Raw genomic sequence first — 11,721 nt, forward strand, 5'->3', positions numbered from 1 at the left:
GTTGAGAGAAGGCCAAGAGTGTGCAAAGCTGCCATCAAGGCAAAGGGTTGCTACTTTGAAGAATATCAAAAAGAAAATATATTTTGATTTGTTTTACACTTTTTTGGTTACTACATGATTCCTTGTGTCATTTCATAGTTTTGATGTCTTCACTATTATTCTACAATGTAGAAAATAGTAAAAAATAAAGAAAAACCCTGGAATGAGTAGGTGTGTCCAAACTTTTGACTGGTACTGTAAGTGTTCATGTTAAAAACCCTCATAGCATAAGGTAAAAAAGATCTGTGGAAACATTCTGTTTGGCTCCTAGGTAAAATAAATCTGTCTACCATTACACTGCAATGGTCCAAACAGATACTGTGGAGGGGGTGGCTAGTGTTGGTCTCTATGCTCTTGAGCTGCTTGAGGATCGGCTTATTCCGAATGGGCTCTAGATTGTCCATGTGGGTGCTGATGGAAGAACCAGCTTTCTTTATGATTTTGTTCAACCTGTTGGCGTCCTCCCTTGTGATGTTAATGCTTAACAACACATCATTACAATGATTTTATATTGACAAATTCCATGGTCCAAAATATAATCAGTTAAATAAAGGTATTTCATAAGATACCTTTCAAATTGAAAAACATTGACCTTCATAGTGGAGACTGAACCACCACTAGAGAGCAGCAAATGCTTGGCTGTTACTATACAGGTTGTGGAGGTATATGACACTGGCAAATCCTATTTAAACCTACAACATATAAGAGAGTGAGTGTGTGCGTCTTTGTCTGTCTGTTTGTCTGTGTGTGTTTGTGTGCAGGTGCAGGTGCTCTGTCACAGCTGTGGAAGCGGGTGGGTTGTGCTATTGTGTTAACACCTCCAAATTCTCAGGAGGCCTTTCTGTGATTTTACACCTGCCTGTTCACACTTTAGTCGAGCCAGACTGCTCACGTCACTACCGCACCTCTCAACACTCCATCACACATTTCAGCCCATCTGTGGGAAGACTGGCCGCTATTTTTAACTGACTGGTATTTTTCCTGTTATACTCCTCACAAAAGTAACACATTCTTTGAGTAATTTGATTGACAGTGATATAGAAGGGCTTAATTAAGAAAGGTGTTCCTGGACCATGCGGACTGTGTGTTTGTGTGTGTCCAAATGGGTACGTTTATACGTACTGTGTGTTTGCATGCATTTGTACTGTGGTGGAGGTGCCTCCAAAGATGGTGAATGAAGGAAGATAGTTCACTCAGGGCATTAATAGGGATAGGGGGCAGTATTTTCACGGCCGGATGAAAAACGTACCCAAATGAAACTGCCTGCTACTTGGGCCCAGGAGGTAGGATATGCATATTATTAGTAGATTTGGATAGAAAACACTCTTACATTTCTAAAACTGTTTGAATGATGTCTGTGAGTATAACAGAACTCATATGGCAGGCAAAAACCTGGGAAAATCCAACCAGGAAGTGGGAAATCTGAGGTTGTAGTTTTTTCAAGTGATTGCCTTTACAGTGACTTAGGGTTCATATTGCACTTCCTAAAGCTTCCACTAGATGTCAACAGTCTTTAGAACCTTGTTTGAGGATTCTATGGTGAATTTGAAGGGAAAAACAGCCCAAGGAAGTAGCTGTCCCATTATAAGGCATGGGTTCAGTCACGCACGTCGCCTTTGGGAGTGAGCTGAGTTCATAGTCATTCCTAAAGAGAATGGATTGATCCGGTTGGAATTTTATTGAAGATATATGTTAAAAACAACCTAAAGATTCATTGTATACATCGTTTGACATGTTTCTACAAACTGTAGTATAACTTTTTTGACTTTTCGTCTGGACTAAGTAAGCACGCGCATTGTGGATTTGGATAGTGAACCTAACGCGCAAACAAAATGGATGTATTTGGACATAAAGATAAACTTTATCGAACATTTATTGTGGAGCTGGGATTCCTGGGAGTGAATTCTGATGAAGATAATCAAAGGTAAGTGAATATTTATAAATGTAATTTCTTAGTTTTATTGACTCCAAGATGGCAGGTTTCTGTTTGCTAGTTGTTGGTGTCTTCTGGGCTGTACTCAGATTATTGCAAATTGTGCTTTCGCCGTGAACCTTTTTTGAAATCTGACAAAGTGGTTGCATTTAGGAGAAGGGTATCTATAATTCTGTGCATAACACTTGTATATTGATCAAAGTTTATGATGAGTATTTCTGTAATATGTGTGCTCATTCACCGGAAGGTTTGGAGGGAAAACATTTCTGAACATTACCCACCTGCGGGACACAGCCAGTGAAATATCAGGGCGGCAAATTCAAAAACAACAAAATGTCATAATTCAACTTTCTCAAACATACAACTATTTTACACCACTTTAAAGATAAACTTCTCGTTAATCCAACCACATTGTTTGATTTCAAAAAGGCTTTACAGCGAAAGCAAAACATTAGATTATGTTAGGAGAGGACATTTTCCAAGCAAGGACATGTGTCAATAAAACCAAAAACACAGCTAAATGAAGCACTAACCTTTGATGATCTTCATCAGATGACACTCCTAGGACATTATGTTACACAATACATGTATGTTTTGTTCGATAAAGTTCATATTTATATCCAAAAGCAGCATTTTACATTGTCGCGTGATGTTCAGAAAATGTATTCCCACCAAAATGTCCGGTGAATGTGCACATCAATTTACAAAAATACTCATCATAAACGTTGACAAAATATATAACAATTACTTTAAGAATTATAGATAGACTACCCCTGGATGCAACCGCTGTGTCAGATTTTTAAAATACATTTTTCAAAATTCTGAGTACATAGCTCAGCCATCACGGTGAGCTATTCAGACACCTGCCAAGTTCGGGGCAACCTAAACTCAGAATTAGTATTAGAAATATTCTCTTACCTTTGCTGATCTTCGACAGAATGCACTCCCAGGACTGCTACTTCCACAAGAAATGTTGTTTTTGTTCGAAATAATCCATATTTATGTACAAATACCTCCGTTTTGTTCATGCGTACAGATCACTTATCCAATGGCATAACGCGCGAGTGCGGAACGAGAGACAAAAAGTTAAAATGTTCCATTACCGTACTTAGAAGCATGTCAAACGCTGTTTAAAATCAATCTTTATGGTATTTTTAACGTAGAATTGCGTTAAAATATTCCCGGACAATTGCATATTCATTCAAGAAGAAAAAGAAGGAGGGGTGCGCTCGCAGGTCCGAGCATATCCGCTCCCTTTGTTGCCAGGCAGACCACTCAGTAACTGAGCTCCTATTATCTGCCCAGTGACAGGAAAATGCTCAAACCACTTTCTGAAGGCTTTAGACAGCCAATGGAAGCCTTAGGAAGTGCAACATCCCCCACAGACACTGTAGCTTCGATAGAGAATCAAAAGAAGAACTACAATTCTCAGACTTTCCACTTCCTGCTTGGAATTATCTCAGGTTTTTGCCTGCCATATGAGTTCTGTTATACTCACAGACACCATTCAAACAGTTTTACAAACTTCAGAGTGTTTTCTATCCAAATCTACTAATAATATGCATATTCTAGTTTCTGGGCCCGAGTAGTAACCTGTTTAAATTGGGTACGTTTTTCATCCGGCCGTGAAAATACTGCCCCCTAGCACAGACAGGTTAACCACTGAAAATAATTGTCAGTTCTGGTCTTCTTAACATGGTGTCTTTTCCATAGACGCCAATGCGGTAGCAGCTCGGTCTGGTCTACTTAGTTCATAGACTGTAAAAAAGTAGCGGTGTGTGGGTAAAATGACTAGGTGTTACGCACGCCTCTAGAAAGAGGGAACGCAACACCCTGCTACAACTTAACTCTCCGTGCTGTGAAAAAGGTATGGAAGTGTAGGTGTGAGCAAGGACGACAAAAAGGCAGAGAATACCGTTTACTGGGAATTTATTCCTTCACGCGGTAAGTTTGGGGAAAAGGGGCTGGACGGAACCAAAGCAAAGAAACTAAATATCAAAGCCCCCTCTCCTACCTTACCTGCCTACCCACTACTTACCTAACTAGCACCACCTGGTGCACTAACCAAAATACAGGGGATGGTCCGCCCAGGTCTTTCCTAGTGTGCATAGACAATAAATTACTACGGTATATGTATGCCCGCGGGCCTCTTGCCTAAGCACTCCCTAGGTGCCTTCCCCTTCCCCCCTGGGAACAAATGAAACAGAGTAACACAAATGTACAAACTACTTTACAACAAAACCTGAGAAAACACTAACCCAGGACATTAAAGAAAACTCTGAGCACTAAACACAGAACATAACAATAAGCTTTCTCAGCAACAACTAACTCAGTACATACCCAATTCTCTTTCTGAGAAACAACCAACATATATATATATATATATATATATATACATACATACATACATACATGTATGTATGTATGTATGTATGTATGTATGTATATATATATATATATATACATACATACATACATACATACATACATATATATATATACATACATACATATATATATATATATACATATATATATATATACATACATATATATATATATATATATACATATATATATATATATATATACATATATATATATATATATATACATATATATATACATATATATATATATATACATATATATATATATACATATATATATATATATACATATATATATACATATATATATATATATACATATATATATATATATACATATATATATATATACATACATATATATATATATACATATATATATATATACATATATATATATATATACATATATATATATATATACATATATATATATATATATATATATATACATATACATATATATATACATATATATATACATATATATATATATATACATATATATATACATATATATATATATATATATATATATATATACATACATATATATATACATATATACATATATATATATATATACATATATATATATATATATATATACATATATACATATATATACATATATATATATATATATATATATATATATATATATATATATATATATATATAACCCTCTGCCATCAACCTCCTCTCTCAGCAAAAATCTCTGTGTCTCTCTCTTTCTCTGAGCAACAGCACACTGGCTTATATTGGGGTTGTTAATTGAGACAGCTGCGTCCTGACGAGGGGGTGGGGTCAGCTCTCCAATCAGCAATGGGGCTGACCAATCAGCTGCTTGGAGAACTTCAGGAAGCCATTACCTGAAACACGTCATGCATGATATCAACTGAAAAATTCTCGCTTATATAAAAGTACTGTAATGAATTTAGCAGGCAAGATTATTTTATCACCCATCCCATAGGGCAGAGTGGGATTTCTCTCCATTGTTTGGCACTGTTCCACATGCATCTCTTTAGTTTGCTATACTGTCTTCACTAAACTCTGTCTGAAAGTCGTCTTTCTCAGCAAGACAGAAAAGGAAGCAATATCTTGCACTAAAAGATTACACAAAACCAAATAAACCATGAATACCAAGGTTGTCACCTGTTACTTGGACAATTTTTATTTTATTTAACCTTTATTTAACTAGGCAAGACAGTTAAGAACAAATTCTTATAGAAAATGACGGCCTACACCGGCCAAACCCGGTTGTGATACACCATGAATTTGGTGATCGTACAAGGGAACCTTACAGTAACTCACTTTCCAAAATGTTTATATTGCGTACAATTGGGTCAAGTAGTGAGTGAAACCCATAGGTTTTTATGTCTTGAGCATGAAATAGAGAAACCAGGTGAATATTGAGCAGAGGAATTCCAATTTGGAGAGACAGTTCTTAAAGTAAAGTAAATTGAACCCAATTTATGCATGCCACAACATCTACTAATAGTCTCCCAAGCCAGACAGTAGTGATTCTAATATGTATTACGGTGTTATAATGCCACATAGGTATTATAGGGAGAGAGGGGTGAAGGGGAAGAGGGTGAAGGAAAGGGGGGGGGGGGGGATCAGTATAGTGCAACACAGTTTGTCTACAGCAAATTTGTGTTGAATTGTAGCCTGACCTTCATGAACTTCACAAGATGTTCAGCTGCGTGTCTTGCTGACATCTTTCCCGGCTTGTTGCGGCCTTGAGAGGAGGGAGGCAGAAGATGGATGATAAGAAGAATGGACGACATGTCACTGTCACAGCCTAGAAACACACATTTTAAAACTTTCAGAACATTTCTGCCAGTGTTGGTGTGGGTTAACATTTAACCCACTTCCCTTTCAACCACAATCCTACAATTCTTCTCCCTGTGGTAGGGAGTGAATTGGGACCCAGATTTATTTTGTACTCACATAGTCAGTCTTGCTTTTGGGGTCGGCCAGGTACGGAAAGAAGGAAACTATTCCTCTTGCATATGCTTCCTTCACATGTCGTGCGGGACTTGCTATGAACCAAAAATAATAATAATGACTAGATTGATCGTATTACGTCTGGTGCGGTCAGTCAAGCTTTTTGTCCGAGCACACTCGTTCATGATCCTTTCCCCTCCAGCTTTTCACTGGAGAATGTCCTCAATAATCTAACAAAAGGCACAACAGAAACAGACCCTAGTACACCAGTGTTCTTTCTCAAAATATGTTTTTGTGATTCCTCGCCTGCTTCTCAAATCACATTTGATAATAAGACCCAATGCTCATCTCCTAATTCATTGTTCCGTAGTTGGTTTTCAGAAGGATGAGACAAGGACACAAGGAGACAAGGATAGACAAATTGAGAAAGAGCTCAGTGTTAGCCAGCCATCCTCCTGGAGAGCTACTGTGCAAGCATTGCTTTCAGCCCTGCTCCAACACGTGGCTATATCACTAAGCTGCACATTAGGATCTTCCAAGATGATTTAAGTCGATAAGAGCAGGACTGAAAAAAGCCTACATACTATGTAACTCACCGGGAGTAGGCCAACCCAACATCACAAAGATGGAACCTCAGGAAGATCAATACAGTTTTGAATGATAAAAAAGACAATCAAAGCAAATAATGAAAGGCTTACTTTGGCTGCACTATCTTCCTCTGCTCTCCTGTTTCTGCTAGGACTTTGTGTCAGAGTAACAGTGTCATCAGAATCTGATGAACCAACAACATCCACAGAGCAGCTTGCAGAAGAGTTAAAAGAATCTGCTGATCACATTAATAAATAAATGCTCTGTTCTCAACAATGATACAGGGATAATACAACCAAATTGCATATCTGTGTCTTTACATTTGATTGTTAGTCATATACTAAACCCCATTTAGCATGCTATAAATGTCAGGCCCAAATAATCTGTTAAGAAATCATTAACCTACAATTGTATATAGGATGTTGAGAAAAGACATACAATTAATGGGGCCTGATGTGATCTGTGACATGCCACAGAATGTGTGACGTGTGACTCCATCCCTCCAAACCATGGACTCCTGGCAAATTTCCCCCTCCGAAAAGTGTTTGGCATTTAAATGTCTCAGCGGTGCCCCCCGTAGGCTTTTGGGGGACGAGGTGGCCCCCCATTTACTGTACCATCCCTGCAAACACCAAACCTCTGTCTGGATACGGGTGCCAGAACTGGGCAAGCAGGATTAGATCTGACCTGATGGAGTCATTTGTGCTTGTATGAACGAATACATTGATCACATCTCTGTACTTTTGACAACTGTTACTCATTTCAGGAAACTAAGCGTATGTCTTGCGTCGCTACTCTACAGGAGAGGCATTTGAATGTAAACAATATTTTATTTTGCATAATGCATTTTTTGGCAGAAATGCCTTCTGGAAAATGTGAACTTTCATGTGCCTCAACAACAAACTTGTATGCCATCTGTAAATACTAATAAAATTGTTAATACGAGCCTAGTTGGTTTAGACACTGAAAAAGACAGGAAGAAAGGAACCCATGTTGCACGCTTCTGTCTATAACATGAGCTGCTCAGGATGTGTAGGTAATCCTTTCTAACTATGCTATTTTGAAACAAATTACGAAGAACTGCATAAGTCTTGCTGAAGGACAGAGTTTTAAAATCAGTGGAATGCCCGGTGGAAGCAGAGTATGACACAGTGCATTCCGGAAGTATTCAGACCCCTTGACTTTTCCCACATTTTGTTACATTACAGCCTTATTCTAAAATTGTTTAAATAAAACTAAATCCTCATCAATTTACACATAATACCCCAAAATAACAAAACGAAAACAGGTTTTTAGAAATGTTGGCAAAAAAATTATAATCTGAAGTACCCTTTGCTATGAGACTTGAAATTGAGCTCAGGTGCATCCTGTTTCCATTGGTCATCCTTGAGATGTTCCTACAACTTGATTGGAGTCCACCTGTGGTAAATTGAATTGATAGAACATGATTTGGAAAGGCACACACTTGTCTACATAAGGTCCCACAGTTGACGGTGCATGTCAGAGCAAAAACCAAGCAGTGAGATCAACGGAATTGTACATAGAGCTCCGAGAGAAGATTGTGGCGAGGCACAGATCTGGGGAAGGGTACCAAAACATTTCTGCAGGATCGAAGGTCCCCAAGAACACAGTGGCCTCGATCACTCTCAGCCATGCACACAAAGAGACGCGCTTGCAATTATTGACTGGGAGCATTTTTAAGCTGTGATATGTTTTACAACATGACGTCACAATCACAACACAATCAGAACGATTGGAAACTATTTCAAGCTGGGAAGATTTTTACATGACTCCCTGCAGTTAAATGCTTTTGGGACAAAGTTACAAAAATACATTTTAAAGAGCATACATTTAAATATTCAATGGTCTTCAACCATTATGTTACAGCACCTTCATAAAGTAGTCACACCCCTTGACTTTTCCCACATTTTGTTGTGTTACAGCCTGAATTTAAAATTGATTCAATCAAGATTTTGTGCCACTGATCTATACACAATACCCCACAACGTAAAGTGGATTTTTTTAATATTCATTTTTACAAATTCATTTCAAAAATGTCACATTTAAATGTCTTGAGTCAATAAGTATTCAACCCCTTTGTTATGGATAGCCTAAATACGTTCAGGAGTAAACATTTGCTTAATAAGTTGCACGGACTCAGTGTGCAATAATAGTGGTTAACATTATTTTTGAACGATAACCCCATCTCTGTACCACACACATACAATTATCTGTAAGTAATGAAGTCGAGTAATGAATTTCCAGCACAGATTCAAACACAAAGACCAGGGAGGTTTTCCAGTGCCTCGCAAAGAAGTCATACACCTCGTAGATGGGTAAAAATAAAAAAAAGCAGACACTGAATATCCCTTTGAGCATGGTGAAGTTATTAATTACACTTTGGATGGTGTATCAATAAACCCAGTAACTACAAAGATACAGGCGTCCTTCCTAACTCAGTTGCGGAGAGGAAGGAAACCTCAGGGATTTCACCATGAGGCCAATGGTGATTTTAAAACAGTTACAGAGTTGGAGTGGGCAAGCATCCCTATGGAACGCTTTCGAGACCTTATAGAGTCCATGCCACAAACTGAGGCTGTTCTGAGGGCATAAAGGGGGTGCAACTATGGCTGTTATGACCATATTACCGCCGCACAAATTCCACAGGTCAAATTACACGGTTTAGTAACAGTAATCAGGCTTATCCAAGCTCTAATGCTGCTGATGGCCATATGTAGCCTACCAAACTTGCTAACTGACTGGTACTCCGCACTCTATTGTCCCTCTAATCACTCTGACATCAATGCAAATGTAATTGAAAATCTAATCAAACACTTCATGAGAGCCCATGAGCTCATGTTGCGCAACATTTCTATAGGCTGTCAGCTTTCTATAGGCTAGGCCTACTATATTTATATCTCAACTTTCCTAATATTAAGCACATTGCTTCTCTTTACAACAAGAGTATAGCCTACCGGGCTGGCATGAAAATGAACCACGGGAAAAGCGTCCTCCAATTTGTTATTTAAGTGCATATATGACATGTATTTTTTTCCGCTGCCCCTGTTTCGAGACAGGTGCATGATAATGGTCCATTTTAAATCATAAGAAATTTCACACATATATTATTTAGTATTGTAGCGGGTCTTATATGTACCACAGGAGAACCAAGAAATGAAGAGCGACACCACGGCTGTCTTTTTGGCTTTTATGTTGATCTGCAATAGTATTGTGAAAAGACAGGACAGGAACACATCAGTGCACCATCTGACAAGTTGTTCTTTCTCTCTCAGTGTTTTCTCGGACTCACACAAATCACATTCATACATAAAGCCATAATGTATAGTATAAAATAATAACCAGTCCTTAATACAACAAATGTATAATCTTAATTCTTAGACAATAGAACCATACCTGCAATGGTATTATGAAAAGACAGAACAGGAACACATCAGTCTCCAATGCACCATCTGACAAGTTGTTCTACACAGGAGCATGAAGAAAGGTAAAACACATACCCAATACATTGCTAGGTGCTTTCAGTGTTGACAGTACCAAAATACAGTACCAAAATACAACTCATGTACAAAAACACTGCAACACAAACAAGTAAAACGTGAAATTGTCTCTTTCCCATTCAGACCTTAGAGGGCCAAAACTACATCTCCCATAATGCAACGCAAGCACCAGTCGACAGCTCAGCTAACCATCTGCATCACAGAAAGGCATGCTAGCTAGCAACAGCAGCACTTTTAGCACTTTGTAAACTATATTAATAACAATAATAAAACTCTGAAAGTTACATGTTTCAATAATCTCACACTAACTTATAACAATATATACAGCATTAATCTTGGGATGTTTTATTTATTTCACGTTATGGACTTCTACAAAGGAGTAATCTGCAACACATACCTTTCTCTCAGTGTTTTCTCGGACTGAGGAGAACGGGAGCTACGGGTACCAGGGTGTTAGTAGGTAACGCAAGCACCCAGATGAAATTAAATGCATTTAATGAAACAAAACCCGAAGATGTTAACATCATTCAGCTACTGTAGCTGCCTACCTAACATCAACAGTCAGCACCAATAGTGCGACAATTAAAAATAGACACCAAAAGTAAAGTTCCTGGCGATCAGAGCGAGCTGACTCCCCCCTTCTGTCTGAACTTGGAATATTCCTGTTCGCGGGCTTTGGCCACTGACCCTTATTAACCTGGTTGTTCTGTTCTGCGTTGTGTACTATTCTAATAACTTGAAGTTTGATGGAATAACCTTTTTAACTCTCCTACAGTATATGTAAAGACAAGATAAAATCAATAATAGTGTGATATTAGCATATCACTTATGAATTATATATTATCACTTGTGAATGATGCCCAGTTTAAGGCAAACTTCACATGCTGTTTTTTGCGACTTTATCGAACAAAACGCCGATATATTTTGATAAGGTTTGTATCAACTAAAGTGGTAAATAACATTAATCCGCTTAACAACGGGTGTAGAGGCTAATTGGCATGCATACGCGGCTTGTGAGTTTCAAGTTAGGGGAAGATCATTTTCACCATAAAAATTCCCTTTTATAATAATCGCATTTGTGGTCCCTTTTGAGAATGGTGTTTTCATGCTAATGGGAAATTTGCGCTTATAGCCTACTGCCGTGTGGGCATTGTTGTGCTTATAATGTGAAGAAATAGCCTTATAGTTTATCAACATTTTAAGCTAAACGTTCACATCTGTTGCATCAGGCTCATTGCTTAAAACATGTTTTTTGATGCTAGTGGTTGTATTCATCTGGGATCTATCGCATCCCACAACTGTC

The 11,721-nt window shown here is 38.0% G+C and overlaps 1 long non-coding RNA gene across 1 annotated transcript; it reads right to left on the minus strand.

Moving 5' to 3' along the window:
• Positions 1-5,050: 5,050 nt before the first annotated feature.
• On the minus strand, positions 5,051-11,026 carry LOC106568694 (uncharacterized). The gene is made up of 6 exons (XR_001320377.3): positions 10,816-11,026; positions 10,315-10,383; positions 7,011-8,319; positions 6,316-6,407; positions 6,039-6,103; positions 5,051-5,234 (listed from the first exon to the last, which is right to left on the minus strand). It is a non-coding gene; the product is annotated as an uncharacterized LOC106568694 (long non-coding RNA).
• Positions 11,027-11,721: the final 695 nt, after the last annotated feature.

The sequence above is a fragment of the Salmo salar genome, chromosome 14, assembly GCF_965601325.2.
Source record: "Salmo salar chromosome 14, fSalSal1, whole genome shotgun sequence".
NCBI classification, from domain to species: Eukaryota; Metazoa; Chordata; class Actinopteri; order Salmoniformes; family Salmonidae; genus Salmo; species Salmo salar.